The sequence below is a fragment of the Panicum hallii genome, chromosome 1, assembly GCF_002211085.1.
Source record: "Panicum hallii strain FIL2 chromosome 1, PHallii_v3.1, whole genome shotgun sequence".
NCBI lineage: Eukaryota > Viridiplantae > Streptophyta > Magnoliopsida > Poales > Poaceae > Panicum > Panicum hallii.
The window spans coordinates 10047175-10065318 of NC_038042.1; the positions used below are offsets into that span (position 1 = coordinate 10047175).

The following is an 18144-nucleotide window of genomic DNA, read 5'->3' on the forward strand; positions in this document are numbered from 1 at the left end:
AGAAAGTGTAATACAGGATTGAGATATTGTAAAAACAAGTACTCTTCTTCTTGCAATATATCTGTCATTGACGTCTATACTCATATTTGCCTTGTGACTTCTGGATTGTCATGCATGTTCATAGGCTAAGTAGTAGACACTACCCCGGGTGCAACGACCCTAGAAGTAGTCGAAATAGCTCCTCATAGGAACCCATCCAACAAGTTAGATATAATCCAATCGAGCGGATCTAACCAGTTAGGAAAGAATGCGATCATCATCGTGTGACTGTCGTGCCTATGGCAAGAAGTCGAAACTACCTCGAGTGCAACGACTCTGGGCGTAGTCGAAAAAGCTCATCATGTGAGCCCGTCCAACAAGTTAGATAGAATTCGATCGAGCGGATCTAACCTGTTAGGAAAAACGAGATCATCATCGCAACGACTGTCATGCTCATGGCAAGAAGTCGATTCTTATAAAACATGAACGTGGCTACAGCCTCCGTATTTTAACAGAAAGTTTACAATCCGAATTCTGTGGCACATAGCCTCCAAATTGAATCGGAAGAAAACCGCCTAGGCGCTCGGAGAACAGCTATCCCTGCACGTCTTCTTATGGGTAAAACTTGCGCACATTCTGAACGTTCCAAGAATTTGGGACGTCCTGGCCCTCGGGGTATTGTAGTCGATAAGACCCCGGTCTTGTAATCTGCTTGACGACGAACGGTCCTTCCCATCTTGAGTTGAGCTTGTGTAAGCCGGACTCATCTTGGATGCGGCGTAGGACCAAATCGCCTATACTGAATGACCGTTCTCTGACGTTGCGGTCGTGATATCGCCGGATCCCCTGTAGGTATCATGCTGACTGAACAAGAGTGGTGCAGCGAGCCTCTTTAATAGAGTCAAGCTCTAGCTGCCTTGCTTCGTCAGCCTCGCCTTCATTGTACATTTCAACCCTTGGGGATTTCTACATGATGTCAGCTGGAAAGATTGCTTCGAAGCCTTAGACAAGAAAGAAAGGTGTTTGTCTTGTGGCTTTGGATGGCTGAGTCCTGAGCCCCCAGATGACATGTGGCAGCTCGTGTATCCACTTTCCTCCTTTCTTACTGTTTTCATCATAGAGCCCTTTCTCGAGGCCCTCGATTATCGTGCCGTTCGCCCTCTCGACTTGACCATTGGCCCTTGGGTGTGCAACAGAGACATACTTGACCTCGATGCACGCATTTTCACATAACTCCCAGAACTGGTTAGCCGTGAAATTTGATCCTACGTCCGTGGTGATGGTGTTCAGGAAGCCGAAATGATGCAAGATGTCGGAGATGAAATCAACGACTCTATCTGGCGTGAGCTTGGTTATTGGCTTGTACTCGATCCACTTGATAAACTTGTCGATAGCCACCAATATATGGGTGAAACCACCTGGCGCCATTGTAAAGGGCCCAATCATATCAAGGCTCCAACAAGCAAATGGCCAGGATGGTGGTATGGTGATAAGGTTGTGAGCTGGGACGTGAGATTGCTTGCCGAAGAATTGGCAGTTTTGGTATCTCCGCACGAGGTCCTCAGCATCGGATACTACGGTGGGACACCAGAAACCAGCTCTGTATGCTTTCCCCACTAGTGTTCTTGAAGCCGCGTGGTTGCCGCATACGCCATCATGTATCTCCCGCAATATGTCATAATCGTCTTCTCCTGTGAAGCATTTCATGAGCACACCTGATCGTGCGCCACGGCGGTAGAGTTTATTGTCGACTAGGACAAAATCTTTGCTTCTGCGTATAAGACGAGCTGCCGCTGCGCTTCTTGCATCCATCCCCACTGGTAGCCTTTGGTCCCGGATGAAGTCGATATAAGTTTCTTTCCAGTCCTCCCCAAGCATCATAACCTCCCGATCGGGCTTTTGAAGGCCCGTATCTGTGGTTATCTGATGTTTAGACTTGATAGATGGCTGCTTCAGCTCCTGAACGAAAACACCCGCTGGAACCTGTGCATGAGTGGATCTTAGCTTGGATAGTATATCTGCTCCAACATTATATTCCCGTATCACGTGATGAACCTCCAGGCCGGAACATTTATTTTCTAGCTTGCGCACTTTTTCTACATAGGCGTCCATTGTCTCCTTGTTGCAGTCCCACTCTTTGTTGACTTGCTGAACGACTAGAAGTGAATCGCCGTATACAAGTAGTCGCTTGATGCCTAGTGATATCGCCAAATGCAACCCGTGAAGCAAGGCTTCATACTCGGCTTCATTATTGGATACCTCCCAAAAGATCTGGAGGACATACTTCAGTTGTTCGCCTCTCGGAGAAATAAATAAGACTCCAACGCTGCCACCATCGAGCTTAAGGGACCCATCGAAATACAGGGTCCAGTGCTCTGGCTTGTCGACTGGGGTTGGAATTTGATTCTCTCTCGACTCAGCCATAAAATCGACTAGAGCTTGAGACTTGATTGCAATGCGTGGCTTGAAGTCGATTGACAAAGCCCCCAGTTCCACTGCCCACTTTGATATACGCCCCGTGGCATCTTGATTGTGAAGAATATTTGCCAACAGGAAATCCGTAATCACAGTGATCTTGTACTCGTCGAAGTAATGGTGCAACTTTCTCGATGTGATCAGTATTGCATATAAAAGTTTCTGAACTGCCGGGTATCGTACCTTAGATTCGGAGAGTACCTCGCTGACGAAGTACATGTGCCTCTGCACTCCAAACGCATGGCCCTCCTTGCTGCGCTTGACTACAATGGCGCTGCTGACAACATGAGTTGTTGCCGCAATGTAAAGTAGTAGATCTTCTCCCGGCAGTGGTGCTGTAAGGACAGAAGGTGACTATAGGTGTTGTTTCAGCTCTTGCAGGGCCCGCTCAGCCTCCTCCATCCACTAGAACTTATCTTGGCATTTCAGGAGTTTGAAGAAGGGTAGTCCTCTCTCCCCGAGTCGGGAGATGAACCTGTTCAGAGCTGCCATACATCCTGTTAGCTTCTGCACATCCTTGATTGTGGTCGGAGCCTCCATATCAGTGATGGCCATGATCTTCAAAGGATTGACTTCAATTCCTCGGTTGCTGATAATAAACCCGAGCAATTTCTCTGATGGTACTCCGAAAACGCACTTGGTTGGGTTGAGCTTCCACCAAAACTTGCGTCAGCTGCTGAATGTCTCTTCCAAGTCTGCAATCAGGTCGTCAGGATTCCTGGTCTTGATGACCATGTCATCTACGTAGGCCTCAATATTCCGATGCAGCTGATCAGCAAAGCACATCTGGATTGCGCGTTGATAGGTTGCTCCTGCGTTTTTCAACCCGAAAGACATAGTTTTGTAAGCATATGTCCCGAACGGGGTGATAAACGCAGTTTTTATTTGATCTTCCTCCTTGAGCGTGATTTGGTGGTACCCCGAATAGCAGTCAAGGAAGCAGAGAAGTACGCAACCTGCCGTCGAGTCGACTACTTGATCAATGCGCAGTAACCCGAAGTGATCCTTCGGGCAATGCTTGTTGAGATCGGTGTAGTCAACGCACATTCTCCATTCATTATTCTTTTTCTTTATAAGGACGGGATTAGCTACCCACTCTGGATGGATTACTTCTTTAATGAAGCCAGACGCGAGGAGTTTAGCTATTTTCCGTTTGATTGCCTCATGTTTGTCGTGAGCAAACCTTCGAAGGCGTTGCTTTTTGGGCACAGCCTGTGCGTGTACATTTAAACTATGCTCGATCAGTTCCCTAGGCACCCCTAGCATACCCGCTGGTTTCCATGCGAATATGTCTCAGTTAGCCCGAAGGAAACTGATGAGCGCGAGTTCCTATTTCTCCCCTAAGCCTGCACCGATGACGGCGGTCTTAGATGAATCGCCCTCCTGGAGCTGGATCATCTTGAGGGCCACGTCGCCGGTCGACTGGATGCTTGACTTGCTGGCCCTCCTCGTAGGGATTTCCAGCCCGGCTTGGGAGAGCCTTTGCGCGGCCGCGAGTACTTCTCCTGAAGTATCTGGCACACGCGTAGTCGAAGCATGCTGGATGGCCTCCTAGTTGCAATCATATGACTTTTTCAAGTTGCCTCGGAGAGTGAGTACCCCACTTCGTCCTGGCATCTTGAGAAGTAAATAAACATAATGCGGCACTGCCATGAATTTGGCTAGTGCCGGTCTGCCCAATATAGCATGATAAGAAGATTCGAAGTTAGCAACTTCGAATTTGATGAACTCGGTGCAGTAGGTCTCCCTCGTGCCGAAGGTGACTGGAAGAACCACCATGCCAAGTGGGTGCGCTGCATTACCTGGGACAATGCCGTAGAAGAGAGATTTGCTTGGGACGAGCATGTCCGTTAAGTCCAAGCCCATCTTTCTCAAAGTGCTGGCGAAGATGCGGTTGAGACCACTTCCGCCGTCGATGAGAACTCTGGTGAGCTTGACTTCTGCCACCACTGGGTCCAGAACCAAGGGGAATTTGCCGGGCTCGGAGAAGCTTGTCCACTGATCGTCACGTGAAAACGAGATGGGGACCTCCGACCACCGGAGTGGTCGTGGTACCTCCGGCTCGACGGACATGATTTCTCGGAGGAGCAGTTTCTGTTCCCTCCTGGAATTGAACTCTTCATCACCTCCGAAGATGACGTTGATGGTTTTAGAAGCATCTTGGAACTTCGCGTTGTTCGATTTGTCCCCCTGGTCGTCCTCTTCGGGCTCTTTGTCCGCTGGCTTGTTCTTCTTGCTGCCACCGGGATTGCTGAATGTCCTCTGGAGGTGGTAGCAATCAATTGCCGCATGATCAACACCTGGATGCCATGGGCATTTCTTCTGCAGGAGCTTTTCGAACTCCTCCTGCGTCGTAGTCTTCCTATCTCGCGAAGGACGATCCACAGCCGCGACGAGGTCATCTGGCTTGCGCTTTTGGGATGGACCCGAGTAGTCCTGCTATCTCTTATCAATACAATTGTTGTTTGAGCGCCTCAGGTTGCTATCATTGCGCCTCAGGAACCGCTCCCGCATCTTTTCCTCCTGCTCGGACCAATCGTGCATCATGTCACGAAGCCCTGCAATAGTTTTCGGTCTGTTCTGCCCAAAGTCCCTTTAGATGCCTGGGTCGGTGATGCCATTGTAGAAGCAGTCGATGATGTCTTCCTCCGAGCTATTCGCAATGGTGGCACGCACGTCGAAGAAACGGCGTGTGTATGACCGTAGGACCTTGTTGCGTTCCTGTTTGCACTGAGCAAGGTCGTGCACAGGTGATTGCCCCCTGGAAGTTGTCGTTGAAGACTTTCTTGAGCTGCTCCCAGGAGTCGATCGAGTTGTTGCTGAGGCTCTCCAACCACGTGAGCGGCGCAGGGTCCAAAGCCATCAGGAAGTAGATGACCTTGGTGATGTTGGAGCCTCCTGCAACTTCAATGGCGGTGGAGTAACAACGTAGCCATTGCTGAGGAGCTTGCTTGCCATCATACTTGGTGATCCCAATCGGCTTGAAGCCCTCAGGGTACTTGTAACTGCTGAACCGTGCTGTGAATGCTGGAAAACGATCACTGTAGTCGGTACCCTCTGTCTCGGCTACTTCACGCTCTCTGCGCCTGGAATCAATTATGGATCGCACATCGCGTCCTTTATTGATTCTCTGGCGCAGGTCTTCTGGAGGATTCCGATGATTGGCCTGTCGCGGTTTGCCTCCCGGAGGTGGCTACTGCCTCCCGCCAGTGGCCTGACTCCCGTGAGCGTTGTCGTTGTTATTGCTACGCTAAGGTCGAGGACGGCCGCCTGCCATTTGACTATGAGCCTGGCTGCGGCTTTTGCCCACGTGTTCTTCTCTGATGGTAGACGCCGGGTTTTGTTGATCGAGCTGAATCCATGCCCTCTGCGCGTAGCGAAGTGCTTGACGCAGGTTTGGATCATTACTGCGCTCGAGTATGGCAGTTACTCTGGTGATGTTGGCCACGGGAGTTCTGAAGCCCCACTCGCTCACGGCGGCGAATTCGGCGTCTAGCTCACAATGCATAGATCGCATGCGCTCATTGACCCTCCTTCGCCGGATTGCGCGGGCTCTGTTCCTGGCCCTTCATGCCTCACGATCAGCGTCGTTTTTGTCGCCGGCGTTGGCTGTGGCCTCATCTTCGAATATCATATCGAGTGCGATGATGGGTAAGTTGCCATCATCCTCGCCCTCCTTCGCCATCAGCACCTGGCGTGAGATGAGCTCATCAGAGCTCGCTTCGACTAGCTCGGTCGACTCCTCTGCCACGGTGGCTAATGGCCTGCCCTCCTGAAAAGGCAAGGGCTCAAGGTGTGCCACAAGTCGGTCTTCGTCCTCGAGTAGATCAGAGAGTTTCATGCCCTTCCAATGCACAAAACGGCCCTCTGGAGTGGAGGTGATCATCAGACCGTTGTGACCAAGACAATCCGCAGTCCCCCGACGTGCGGTAGCTTCGGGCTTTCTGATTCGGAGTAAATACTCCAAGTCCTTTTCCAATGCGGAGAGGGACTCGGAATTGTTGGCCTCCTGAGGTTCAGTGGCCGAATTGCGTAGACCGAATCGTGATCGGCTATGCAAGTCCTCATATTGGAACGAGTCCAACCCGAGCAAGGTTGTTGCAGCGCTGGACGGAGTCACGTCGAAAACAGACTCCTCCTCGGTCCTCGTAGCGGAGCCATGGATTGACAAGTCGTCGAGATTATCGACGATCGTCGAGGTCGCTATGAAAACTTGCTGCGAGAGTTTTTAGCTTCATGTCGACGAGGAATCGACAAAAATTGCCCGCACCATCTGCGACGCAAACCCACGAGCCGAAAACAAACGTCGTGCCCTGAGGGGGCACAGCACTGGTGAACTTGAATGATGCCATCGAGTTCACCGGTGGATCTTCAATGCGCACCCCTACCTGGCGCGCCAGCTGTCGGTGTTTTACCGCCTGCCCACTGAGGGGTATACCCGAGGTGGTAAGTTTTAGGTAGGGTGACGCCGAGATCTGGAACTCGAAGGTACAAGCAACACAAGGTTTAGACAGGTTCAGGCCGCGATGTGCGTAATACCCTACATCCTGTATGGTGGTTTGTATTGCCTTGGGTGTTGATGTTGTGTTTTGAGGGGGTCCCTGCCCGCCCTTATATATCCGGGTGGACAGGGTTACATGAATCCTAGTCCGATACTAGCCTAGGAACCGTACTCGAGTACAACTCGAGTAGCTTCCTTCTGTATCGGCTAGTCCTACTTCGCATGCGAATAGAGTACAATATAGATAAGGTATAGGATATGTCCTATCCTCTAATCCTGTATGAACTACGTTATGTACACAGTCCCGTAGTCCCGGGTCTGACAATCATCGCCGCTCCACACCAAGTCGGAGGGTCGATAACTTGCCGGCGAGCCACCAAGACTCCTAGGGGTCGGCACTCCGAGATACAACTTGTGGTTCACTCAAGAACCAGCACACAAGGCAGCAACGCCTTTCTCTCTCACTCGCTCTATAGCTAATCCTAGTACTAACACTCTCAAAGCTTGTGCTAAACCTAAGGACGTGATCAAGGAGCTCTTAGATGGCTTGGAGAACTTCTTCAGAATGTGGGTAGCTTCTCACGAACTCCAGCAGCCTCAAATGACCTGGGGTGAGGTCTTATATAGGCTAGAGATCCATTCCTAACCGTTGCTAGCTTTTCTGCCAAAAAGCCTAAAACGTCAGTTAAACCGGTCGCCACTGTCGGTTTAACCGGTTACACTCAGAATGTATGCTAGTCGTTGAACTCCAACATTCTCCTTCTGTTGATGTCATTGCACCGACGTCTTACACCAACGGGCGTCGGTTTAACCGGTCGTAGAGAACTTCTTGAGGCAGTTAACTTCTAAATCTCTCGGGCAATCTAAACGACAATTGCACCAATGGCTTCTCTGTAAGCGTCGATTAAACCGGTCATGTGGTCGGTTTAACCGGTCCTTCTGTCATTTCTGCATTTGATTATCATTTGAACTTCCAATGCACCGACCCGTTATTTTCATGGGTGTCGGTTCAACCGGTCCTTTGAATGTTTCTACCAATTGTCCAAATCGTCGCTGCGATCATTTAGACACCCCAAATATATTCTATCTCTAGTTTTTCGCTTTAATTTGGACGTCTTAACTGCGATTTGAACTGTCTTGTATATGGATTAGACTCCATCAATGAGACCTAAAAATCCTACAAACTTAAGCTTACAAACTCGTTAGTCCCATTGACTATGTTGTCACATAATCACTAAAATCACAATTATAATCTAATAGGCCATGTTCTTTACAAAGGAACAAAAGAACATCCAAACTCATCACGACACCAAGAAAGAAAAGAAAAAAATTAAGGAAGATTACAATAAGACCTCCATTGAGATATAGCAAGTTTGTGTTTGGCCTTTTCTCTTAGAATAACTAAGCTAAATTCTTTGCTCTTAGATCATTGCACTGTATTCAAATGTACCAACTCATTATGATGATAACATCCATGAAGAAAGGTGCACCGAGTTAAATCTTGAGCTGCTCTAGAGTTTGGAGAGCATCATCATCCCCCACCACCTTCATCATTTATACACTCGCCTTCCGCCGCTGGCCGCGACCCCTAAAAACTCTATTTTATTTTGCTCCCATACTATTGAAACCGCACAATGCTGATCATCGGGCGCACCAGCTCCTGGCGCTCCTGTCACCTCAGAATTGTGTCTCTTTGCTTGTTGGCCTGGGTTCCGAGTCTGCTTTAAGCTCAGCATCGTTAACTAATTAATTAATTAAAGAAATGGATCACTAATCTAATTTCTTCGTAACACTCCCATTGATCAATTTATTATTCTTATAGTCTTGTAAATAATAACACTGCCGTTGCCGGTCCCAAGCCCGCGATGAGAAAATGTGGAGGGTTGTGTTAGGTTTGGCGAACCAGCGTAAAAAATCAGCCACTCTAATGGAAATGAAACCCATAAGAAATTCTTTGGGGCGTAACCCTCTTAGCGACGCGCTACATCGGAACCCGGGTGTGGTGTTAAATGGGCAAGGGCCGGGTCGTCATCCCCTTAGGGGCGCGTCGTATCGTGATCCGGGTACGATGATAAGTGAGCAAGGGTCGGGTCGTCGCAGCCTCTGCGGCGCGCTACATCTGCGCCCGGGTGTAGTGAAAAATGAGCAAGGGTCTTCGCATTTCTCTCGACGGGTGCGAAGGGTAAGGAAGCTAGCCGAGCCAACTAGGATTCGTCTAGGTAGTTGGAACGTAGGGTCTCTAACAGGTAAGTTAAGAGAGCTAGTCGATGTAGCAATTAGGAGGCGTGTAAATATTCTATGCGTGCAGGAGACTAAATGGAAGGGCCAGAAGGCGAAGGAAGTGGAGGGTTCTGGCTTCAAGCTTTGGTACACGGGGACAAGCTCGGGTAGGAATGGTGTAGGCATCTTGATCGATAAGAGCCTTAAGGATGGAGTTGTAGATGTTAGGAGGCAAGGCGACCGGATTATCCTAGTGCGGTTGGTTATTGGAGATTCTGCTCTGAATGTGATCAGTGCCTATGCCCCTCAGGTAGGTCTTAGTGAGAGCTCCAAGAGTCAGTTTTGGGAAGATCTTGATAGCATGGTTAGTACCGTGCCTATCAGTGAGAAGCTCTTCATAGGAGGAGACCTCAATGGCCATGTGGGTGCGACTAATGTAGGATATGAGCGAGTACACGGGGGTTTCGGGTATGGTAGTAGGAACGAGGGGGGGGAGGATGTTTTGAATTTTGCGTTGGCCTACGACCTGCTGTTGGCGAATACCCTCTTTAGAAAGAGGGAGTCCCATCTAGTGACCTTCCATAGTGGACAATACTCGAGCCAAATCGATTTTATCCTTGCTAGGAGAGAGGATAGACGTGCCTGCTTAGATTGTAAGGTGATACCTGGGGAGTGTGTTGTCCCCCAACACAAGCTTGTGGTGGCGGATTTTCATTTTCGAGTACGTGCCCACCGGGACAAACGTGCCAAGATTGCGAGAACGAAGTGGTGGAAGCTTAGAGGGGAAGAGGCTCAGACGTTTAAGGAGAGGATGCTAGGCGAGGGGCCTTGGGGAGAAGGAGCAGATGTAGATGATATGTGGCTAAAGATGGCGATATGTGTTCGGAAGGTGGCCTCAGAAGTGTTTGGTGTGAGTAGGGGAGGCAAGCAGGAAGTGAAAGAGACTTGGTGGTGGAATGACGAGGTGCAAAGGGCTATTAAGGAGAAGAAGGAGTGTTTCAAACGCCTTCACCTCGAAAAGAGCGCAACCAACATCGAGGGATATAGATTAGCGAAAAGGTCTGCAAAGCGAGCTGTAAGTGTAGCGAAAGGTCAGGCTTTTGATGATCTGTATCAACGGCTAGGTACGAAGAAAGGAGAGAAGGACATTTATAGGATAGTTAGGACCCGCGAGAGGAAGACAAGGGACATAAACCAAATCAAATGCATCAAGGATGGGACAGATCGACTTCTGGTGAAGGATGAGGAGATCAAGGACAGATGGCGAGAATACTTCGACAAGTTGTTTAATGGGGAAAATGAGGGTCCTACCTTCGAGTTGGACGACTCATTTGATGATACCAACAGACGCTTTGTGAGGAGGATTCAGGAGGCAGAGATCGGAGAGGCTTTGAAGAGGATGAAGGGAGGTAAAGCGATGGGTCCCGATGGCATCCCTATTGAGGTGTGGAGATGCCTGGGCGAGAGGGCGGTAGTATGGTTAACTAAGCTTTTTAACCTAATTTTCCAGTCAAACAAGATGCCGGAGGAATGGAGGAGAAGTATATTAGTACCAATCTTCAAGAATAAGGGAGATGTTCAAAGTTGTACTAACTACTGGGGGATTAAGCTAATGAGCCATACGATGAAACTTTCGGAGAGGGTTATCGAGCATCGCCTAAGAGGATTGACAAGGGTGACCCAAAACCAGTTTGGGTTCATGCCTGGGAGGTCGACCATGGAGGCGATTTTCTTAGTACGACAGTTGATGGAGAGATATAGAGAGGAGAAGAAGGACTTACACATGGTCTTTATTGACCTAGAGAAGGCGTATGATAAAGTACCGAGAGACGTCATGTGGTGGGCCTTGGAAAAACACAAAGTTCCAACTAAGTATATTACCCTCATCAAGGATATGTACAAGGATGCGATGACTTGTGTTCGAACATGTGATGGCGATACCAGTGACTTTCCAATTAAAATAGGACTACATCAGGGGTCAGCATTGAGCCCTTATCTATTTGCTTTGGTGATGGATGAGGTCACAAGGGACATACAGGGTGATAACCCTTGGTGTATGCTCTTTGCTGATGATGTGGTGCTAGTTGATGAGAGTAGGGTAGGGGTTAATATGAAGTTAGAGCTGTGGAGACACACGTTAGAGTCGAGGGGGTTCAGACTGAGTAGGACCAAGACCGAGTATATGATGTGCTACTTTAGCCCGACTAGGCATGAGGATGGGGACGTTAGCCTCGAAGGTCAAGTGGTGGCCAAGAAGGATACTTTCCGGTATCTAGGATCAATGCTTCAGAAAGATGGAGACATTGATGAAGATGTTAGACATAGAATTTCAGCCGGGTGGTTGAAGTGGCGGCAGGCTTCGGGCGTCCTCTGTGACAAGAAGGTGCCACAGAGGCTAAAAGGTAAGTTCTATAGGACGGCGATTCGCCCAGCGATGCTATACGGTGCTGAATGTTGGCCTACAAAAAGGCGACATGTCCAGCAACTGAGTGTAGCAGAGATGCGTATGCTGCGTTGGTTCTGCGGGCATACAAGAAGGGATAGAATCCGGAACGAAGAGATTCGAGATAGGGTCGGGGTGGCACCTATCGATGAGAAGTTGATTCAACATCGGTTGAGATGGTTTGGACATGTAAAACGAAGGCCTCCCGAGGCGCCGGTGCGTAGTGGAGTTTTAAAGCGGGGCGATAATGTAAAGAGAGGTAGAGGTAGACCTAGACTAACTTGGGACGAGACGGTTAAGAGAGACCTTAAGGAGTGGAATATCGCTAAGGAATTAGCTATGGATAGGAGCGCTTGGAGATTAGCAATTAATGTAGCTGAACCATGACCTTTGTTACTTTTTGTTTAACCCCTAACTCTTCCTTTGGCTTGTGCACTTTTTGTGTTTCTTATTCTTGTTTTCTGTGGGTTTCATCTCTAGCCTACCCCAACTTGCTTGGGACAAAAGGCTAAGTTGTTGTTGTTGTTGTTGTTGTATAGTCTTGTAAATAATGGAATAACTTCTTAAAAACTCTGTGGAAAAATAAGAAAAAGTATGGATATATCATAGAAAAAACTTCTTTAAATTTTTTTGGGAAAATAGGAGAAAATATTAATATGACATATATGATTACTTGATAGCATATTAGCTCATTAAAAATCTATGTATGAGAAAACTTTGATAGGAAAAACTCATTAGAAAAACATGCAATTTTATAATCAGAAGATTATAAATATGTTTTATCAAGGTTTACTCCCCTGATACTTGCAAATCTTTAAGTCGTCTCATAATGGAATAATGATGTAAGTAACGACTTAGTAAATAAATCTGCAAGATTATCACATAACTTAGTTTCCAAGATTTCTATCTCTCCATTTTTCTATAGCTCATAAGGCTAGAATAATTTGGGAGCAATGTGTTTTATGATGTTGCTTTTTATATAACATGCATTTATTTATGCAATGCAAGCATAATTATCTTTATAGATAATTGTTGATTTTATGATTGAACCAATATCACATGACTGTTGTATGTGATTAATTATTCTGCAAAGCTATACATATTCATGGGAAGCTTCGTATAATGCAATTATTTTAGAATGATTAGTGGATGTGGCTAATTAGAGTTTGTTTGGATGATTTTCATGATATAGTCGTTCCACAATGTAAAACTACAAAACCTATCTAAGATCTGGCATTATGGGGATCAAATAGATAGCCAGCATCTGTATATCTAATTATAACTTTATCTTGGTCTAACTGATAGAATAAACCAAGATCTTGTATACCTTAGAGTACTTAGAGATATCTAAAGATATTCTTAACTCCTGTCCAATGACGTTTTGTTGGAGCTGCGTTATGTCTAGCTAGTAAGTTTACCACAAATGCAATATCAGGTTTGGTGCAATTTGTGATATACATTAGCGCTCCAATGGCACTAAGATATGTAACTTCTGGTCCCAATAATTCTTCATCTTCACCTTAGGTCTGAATTGATTCTTATTCATATCAAGAGATCGAACGACCATAGGTGTCTTTGATGGATATAATTTATCCATATTAAATTTTTGAAAAATTTTCTGGATATATACAGACTGATATACTAATATCCCTGATGCGAGATGTTCAAGCTGAAAGCCTAACTAAAATTTGGTTTTACCCAAATCTTTTATTTCAAATTCCGTCTTTAGATGGTTGCGTGCTTCATCTATATCTCGTCTATTTCCAATAATATTGAGATCATCCATATACACAGATATGATAAAAAAAATCCACTTAACGATTTCTTGATGAATACACATGGGCAATCATCATTATTGGAAAAATCTTTATGTAGAAGGAATTCTTTTAGTCGGTTGTATCACATTCTTCCTGACTGTTTCAAACCGTATAGTGACTTTTGAAGCTTTACACAATACATGTTATAAGAATGACTCTTATTCGGAATATCAAGCCCTTCAGGAACTTTTATATAAATATCCGAATCTAGTAACCCATAAAGATATGCGGTCACTACATCCATGAGATGCATGGATAGACCTTTCTGAGCTGCCAATGATATTAAGTATCAGAATGTTATACCACTCATAACTAGAGAATATGTTTCATTGAAATTGATGCCGGGTCTCTGCATGAACCCTCGTGCTACAAGCCCCGCTTTGTATCGCACCACCTCATTGTTTTCATTCCTTTTACGGACGAAAACCCATTTTGATCCCACAGGGAAAATGTTATGAGGAGTAGGTATAACCGATGAGAATACCTCTTATTTTTTGAGCGAGCACAATTTTACCTTGATTGCTTCCTTCCATTTGATCCAGTCGGAGCGCTTGATGCACTCTGCCATGGTCTTAGGTTCTGGATCAGGTTAAAGATCACTTGTAATTTTAGAGGAGAAATTAACGTCGACAATTGCAGTTATTCTATTAAATGATTCTCCAGAATTAATATAATTGGTGGAAATTTCATTACCCTTTGTGACTTCTCAATATTTCCCAAAGTATTAGAGTCAAGATTTTCCGATGTCCTAGCACTTATATTTATGTACACAATTATGCTAAGTATATGGTGTATCCATTGAACATCCATATTATTTGGATTTTCAATATCCAACTGATGTCATACAATAGTCATTAAAGGAACTCAGCGGCATTATCCATCCTGATGGATTTTATTGGATTGTCCGGATAATGTGCTCTTAATTTGATAATTTAAACAATGAACCTTGCAAAAGCACTGTTTCTAGTGGATAATAAACGTGCATGGAACCATCTTGTTGATGCATCGATAAGTACCATGAAGTATCTAAATAGCCTGGTTAATGAATAAATAGGATCACAAATATCGGTTTGAATGCGTTCAAGAAATGTTCAACATTTATCTTAAGATAAGAGGGTTTTAGGATTAATTTTCCTGTGGCACGTGCAGTGCACACAAAATCTGAAGGTTTGAGAAATTTTAAAGTATTAATGTGATGATCAAGTAAATTGCTGATAATTTTTCACATCATCCTAATTTCAGGATGACCTATAGGATCATGCCAAATCTTGAAGATATCAAATTTTAAAAAATTATCTACGGGTTTGATTTTCCAGGTTCTTATGCGAGCCCGCAAACCCGCCCCGCAGTCCTTTTTTGCGACACATGCGGCCCAGCTGCAAATTGTTTGTGGGTCATTGCTGCGCACGTTACCAAGCCCACCGGACAAGAGGAGAAACCCGCGAGAACCCGCATTGTCTCGAGAACCCTATCGCATAGGCCACCGCCGCCTACCACCGTCGCACTCCTCCACGGCTCCGCCCATCTTCTGGAGAGCGCACGCCCTCCCGCCGCTCTCGCCCCGGCCACCCGCTCGCCACCCCCACAGCGCCGGCGGCGCCGCACAGGTCATCTCCGCCCCTGCTCGCCGGCACCTGAGGCCTCCAAGATCCGGCGTGTTCTCCTCCTTCCCCAAGGGCCCAAGGTGAGTACGGGATTGCTCATCCAAAATCCCATATTGAAATCCTCAGATCCTGATATATAGCGTCAATTTCATTGTCTGCACGAAGATTATCTCATGAATCAGAGGGCAATAACCTGATCTTTTTAGCCTCGCCACGCAAGTAGCCTTGCCTTTTGTTGCATGCATGTGCAGGGCATACTGGGAGGTAACACCTTCAATTTTGTATCATGGGTAATTGATCTGTAGTGGTAATTTTAGCAGTGCAATCACACGACTGTTTCTGACTACTTGGATTTTAGCAAAATCTGAATCTGAAAATGTAGGCTTGTAGACTAGTAATGCCATGGAGTTTGGGAAAATATTTCTGCCTAAACGGATCTAAGGATTTAAGTTTCTTTATAACTCCACCGGTTGCAGACCCAGATAACATTGTTGCAGAACCTATAGTGTTGAACTATGGTTTCCCACGTTTCTGAATTTTAGGTGTTTTGTGTTGCACATTTTTGAAACCTGCAGCCTGACATTATTTCATTTTAATGTGGATTTTATAATCAGTAATTCTAATAGCATGCTTGTTAAAAAATATGTTCATTTCTTCGTCTTATTTCAGGGCAGACCATACCAACTTCAAGATTGCAGAAGATGATACTAGCGATGGCGAGGATCAGTTACAATAAAAACTAACAGGTATTTTCTTCTTGAATCTATTATGCAACAGAGTTACTTCTATGCTATGTAGTGAATACTATGCCCAGTTCTTTGAATGTTTGCTTGAATTCGTTGTTTCCCATTGACCTTGATTAAATTTTCTAAGATAGCATCTATGTTAGTTTGATGTATTTCCTACATGCATGTCTCCTAAAATTTGCGTGTGAAAAGGTTCAGTGCCACAGGCACAGTCATGCTCCTGCTAAAAGGCTGATGATGGTAACTGGGAAATGCTAGAATATTTTATTGATCATGTATTTTGGTCGCATATCTACAGCTTGATTACTACACTGGATTTGGGTAATATACACATTCTTTTATTTTTCAATCCTGTTCATTGATAAGAATCACTATTTGGAGCCATCACGACTCATGAAGTGCAATGCTAATAATGCAAATCTGTTCATTTCTGTTCTCTGCTGTCTTGTTCTGAACCTAAGAGAAACCATTGCCTATCTATACGCCGCTTGCATATTTTGGTAGGCTAATCAGTAGCAGTTTTGAAATATGGTAGGCTGTTAATCCAGTTCTAACCAACACTTCTCTGTTTCAACATTTCAGATTTGAAGAAACAAGGTGTTTAGAGGGATATAATACTTCTATTAATATTATCACAGTACTGTAATAGACTTTTAGTTAGTATTCAGAAAACCCTATGAGATATCGAGTTGAACTGCTGCATGAAGGAACGTGAGATCAGGCCTACCGGCCTTATCCAGTTTTTGTTGTATATATCTGGAGCTATCTCTAGGATCTTGACTGGCTCATGTCTATGTCATCACGCACTTGTAGCTGTTAGTTAACTTTTCTGTTTCATTGGCCTCTAATCTCATTCACTCCAGAGCAAGTTAATCTACTGAAAATAGTGTTCATGTCATATCTGTAATTTGTTTATCCTGAATTGGTTGATAATTATTTGACAATAGAATGCACTATTCTGTTTTGGATTATATTATAATTTTTCTATATATTTTTATGATTTTTTAGAAGCATTAGGCAATGTTTTTCCTACTGAGCATACACGTGAGGCTTTGTCAAGGGAAAAAGCTAGCTAAGCTCTAGCTTGCGGGGCAAGCGGGTCAAGCATATTTGCCGCAAAGTCCACGAGATGCTAGCTACTGCAACGGCAGAATTTGCGGACCGTCACAAACCCGCTTAATATATTTGCGGCGAGCGTGGTGGCCTTGCGGCTGTCCGCAACAGAAACGGTTCCTCCGACGTCCGTCCCCATGACATTGGTGGGCTCACGCGTCAGTGTCCAAGGCGGACGTCACGGAAGACTCGTCCGTCCGCAACCCGCTCCACCTGCAACGGAGAAGAAATTTTGTCGAGCAGTTGCTTGGCATATCATCATTTGTGGTGATGGATAGATATTCGTTCTTGTTGTTATTATATGTTTTGATATGGAAATCATTACGACGGATATCACTCAATAGGGTTGAATCAAGATAGAAGAGTGCATCCTCGATTAGAGTATCCATAGAGAGAATTATTATGGCTCTTCCATAGAGAGAATTATTATGGCTCTTCCTAAACCAACAATCACAGCATTGCGATCCGCGATAGTTGTGATATTTCCTTTACTGGCAGTGAGGGTTTGGAAATATTTAATTTCCGTGAGTACAGTGTTAGTGGTAGCACTATCCACTGGACAAAATTCTTCCTCCATTTGGATTATCCCCGTAGGATAATCTATAATGATTGAGTCAAAATATATTAATATTAACTCAAAAATTATATAATATATATTTTATTGGTCAAGTATTATATGTCTTTACAATACATTATTGTATGTGTTACAATACTTTTTGACAACAAATATTTACAACACAACATAATATTACATGACTATAGCTAGATAATCAAGTTTTGGGGTGATAAAGACTAGTTGGTGTCTCCAAATATGTCGTTGGATTGGAATTTTATGAGCATATCATCAGTGCTGAATAAGTCGTCCATCTGCGGAGAGATCTTCTTATCATTATTTTCCATAGGAGTATCTTTGGAGCAATTGGCGTAAGTAGGTTGAATAGTGAAGTGTGCTTCATACTTGTTCCCTTTAACTTGTTTGCCAATAGATGCTGGTAGAGTTCAACCAAATGCTTGGCAGTGTGGCACTTCTTAGTGATTTGGTTGCGATAACCACATCTTTGCAAACTTGGAGTTGCCATGGTGAAAATTTTTCTTGGAAGTGCCTTTGCCTTTGTGAGAATCCTTGTTTTTCTGATAATGATGCTTATTTTTGTTGTTCCATTTTCCTTGAAATTTTTATTGAATTTCTTGCCACCAAATTTCTTTTGAGTGTTCTGACTATTATAGTGAACTTTAGGCAGAGGTG

At 45.1% G+C, this 18144-nt stretch overlaps 1 long non-coding RNA gene across 2 annotated transcripts; it reads left to right on the forward strand.

Moving 5' to 3' along the window:
* Nucleotides 1-14821: 14821 nt before the first annotated feature.
* On the forward strand, nt 14822-16741 carry LOC112901162. 2 transcript variants are annotated; one of them, XR_003230257.1, is made up of 4 exons: nt 14822-15119; nt 15205-15303; nt 15709-15785; nt 16368-16741. It is a non-coding gene; the product is annotated as an uncharacterized LOC112901162 (long non-coding RNA). The 2 variants fall into 2 exon arrangements; XR_003230256.1 differs by lacking the exon at nt 15205-15303 and having other exon boundaries at nt 14829-15119.
* Nucleotides 16742-18144: the final 1403 nt, after the last annotated feature.